Raw genomic sequence first — 3131 nt, forward strand, 5'->3', positions numbered from 1 at the left:
GGAGTTCGAGACCAGCCTGGACAACATGGCAAAACCCCATCTCTACTAAAAATACAAAAATTAGCCAGGCGTGGTAGTGGGCGCCTGTAATCCCAGCTACTCAGGAGGCTGAGGCAGGAGAATTGCTTGAGCCCGGGAGGAGGAGGTTACGGTGAGCCAAGATCGGGCCACTTCACTCCAGCCTGGGCGACAAAGCAAGACTCCATCTCAAAAAAACAAAAACAAAACCAAGTAAATTACACTACTTTTATGCAGGACATTAGTTTCAACAAATAATTAGTTGAGCGTCTGCATGCCAGATGCTGTGGTAGATGCTGGGGGTGTGGTAGTAAACAAAACGGAGAAATCATTGCTTTTCAGAGCTCACTTGGGAGTCGGAAACATAGACAAAAAACATAATACTCCTCGGAATTTGGGGGATTGGTTCCAAGACCGCTCATACCAAAATCCGCATATACTCAAGTTCCCCAGTCGCCCAACGGAATCCCTGTATAGGAAAAATTCGCCCTTTGTATCCGTAGGTTTCCCATCCCGCCTCCGCATTTGGTAGGGGTTAAAGAACCCGCGGATACGGATGGCCAACTGTATTTCATTTTTTAAAGACTACTTATAAGTGGTTGGATGCATTTCAAACCCGAGTTGTTCGAGAGTCAACTGTACATAAGTAAATTAAACCGTAAAAGAGGAGGTAATAAAGCAGTAAGGTGGATTTGGAATTCTACCCTTGGCTGTTGGGTTTGTTTGTTTGTTTTTTTTTTTTTGAGACGCAGTCTCGCTCTGTCGCCCAGGCTGGAGTGCAGTGGCGCAATCTCGGCTCACTGCAAGCTCCGCCTCCTGGGTTCACGCCATTCTCCTGCCTCAGCCTCGCAAGTAGGTGGGACTACAGGCGCCAGCCCCCACGCCCGGCTAATTTTTTTGTATTTTTAGTAGAGAGGGGGTTTCACCGTGTTAGCCAGGATGTTCTTGAGCTCCTGACCTCGTGATCCGCCCGCCTCGGCCTCCCAAAGTGCTGGGATTACAGGCATGAGCCACTGTGCCCGGCCTTTCTTTTTTTTTTTTGGTAAGAGGAAGTCTGGCTCTGTCGCCCAGGCTGGAGTGCAGTGGCGCGATCTCGGCTGTTTGCAACCTCCACCTTTCCGGTTCAAGCGATTCTCCTGCCTCAGCCTCCCAGGTAGCTGGGATTACAGACACCCACTACCATGCCTGGCTAAGTTTTGTATTTTTAGTACAGATGGGGTTTCATCATGTTGGGCAGGCTGGTCTTAAACTCCTGGCCTCAAGTGATGCACCTGCCTTGGCCTCCCAAAATGCAGGGATTACAGGCGTGAGTCACTTTCCCCAGCTAAATTTTAATTGTTTTTGAGAGACAGAGTTTATTTATTTAAATTTATTTATTTGCTTATTTAAAAAATAGATTTATTTATTTTTTGAGACAGAATCTTGCTCTGTTGCCCAGGCTGGAGTACAGTGGTGCAATTATAGGTCACTGCTGCAGTTGCAATTGTTAATAGGCCGGCCAGGGAAGGCTTCCTGGGGAAGGTCATGTTTGAGAGTATTTGGAAGAGCTGCGGGGAGAGTTGTAGGGATATCAGAGGGAAAGTGTCCCAGATGGCGGGAACAGCCAGTGCAAAGGCCCTGAGGCAGGAGGAAAAGTCCTGGCATGTTGGAGGAACATTGAGGAGGCCTATGTGGTTGGAGCAGACAGTCCAAGGGGGAGAGAAGGAGGAAGCCAGGGAAGGGAGGTGAAAAGGTGAGGGTTTTGCAGGACTCGGTGAGCTTCGAGAAGAACTTGGGCTTTCATCATATGTGAGTGAAATGAGAGCCACAGAAGGCTGTGCGCCAAGGAAAGCTGTATCTACTCAGCATTTGCCGGAGTCCCCACCAAGCCCAATTGTGCCCCCTAAACTCCCTATTCCTGGAGAAGGTTTGGTGTGCACAGGAAATTCAGGGCTCTGGACTCAACCAGGTTTGAATCCCTGCCCCTCCACTTACCAGCTGGAACCATTGGGCATCTCATTTAGCCTCTCTCACACCCCAGACACCTCATCAATAAAATGGGGCAGATAAAAGTATCTCCCTTAGGCCGGGTGTGGTGGCTCATGCCTGTAATCCCAGCACTTTGGGAGGGCAAGGCGGGCGGATCACGAGGTCAAGAGATCAAGACCATCCTGGCCAATATGATGAAACCCCCTCTCTACTAAAAATACAAAAATTAGTCGGGCTTGGTGGCACACGCCTGTAATCCCAGCTACTTGCGAGGCTGAGGCAGGAGAATCACTTGAACACGGGAGGTGGAACTTGCAGTGAGCCAAGATCGCGCGACTACACTCCAGCCTGGTGACACAGAGAGACTCTGTCTCAAAAAAAAAAAAAAAGATGGGGAAACTGAGGCCCAAAGAGGGAAGGGATTTGCCCGAGGCCACAACTGGCTTGGAACCTGCTTTTCTAAGACCTGGGAGAAAGTGGAGGGGAGAGCAGGCATTTTGTCTTCCATCTCTGGCCTCGGCTGCCCTCTGTAGGACAATCTGGGAACAAAACGGTGGAACCTGGGAATCTAAAACTGGAAAAGGCCGGGCACCTTGGCTTAATGCTGTAATCCTAGCCCTCTGGAGACAGGAGGATTGCTTGAGGCCAGGCGTTCCTGACCAGCAGCCTTGGCCACTTAGAGAGGAGACCTCTTCTCTGGAAAAAAATTGAAAAACTAGCTGGGCATCGTGGCACGCATCTGTGGATCCATCTACTCGGGAGGCTGAGGCAGGAGGATTGCTTGAGACTGGGAGGTCGATGCTGCAGTGAGCTATGATCGTGCCACTGCACTCCAGCCTGGTCAACAGAGTGAGACCCCATCTCTAAAAATAAATAAATGGCTAGGTGTTGTGGCTCATGTAGTCCCAGTACTTTGGGAAACCGAGGCGGTTGAGTCATTTGAGGCCAGAAGTTCAAGACCAGCCTGGGCAACATGTTGAAACCCTGTCTCTACTAAAACTACACAAAAATTAGCCAGGTATGGTGGTGGGTGCCTGTAATCCCAGCTACTGGAGTGGCTGAGGCATGAGAATCACTTGAACCCCAGAGGCGGAGGTTGCAGTGAGCTGAGATCGTGCCACTGCACTCCAGCTTGGACAACAAAG

Source organism: Mandrillus leucophaeus, unplaced genomic scaffold (assembly GCF_000951045.1).
Source record: "Mandrillus leucophaeus isolate KB7577 unplaced genomic scaffold, Mleu.le_1.0 Scaffold8, whole genome shotgun sequence".
Classification (NCBI taxonomy): domain Eukaryota; kingdom Metazoa; phylum Chordata; class Mammalia; order Primates; family Cercopithecidae; genus Mandrillus; species Mandrillus leucophaeus.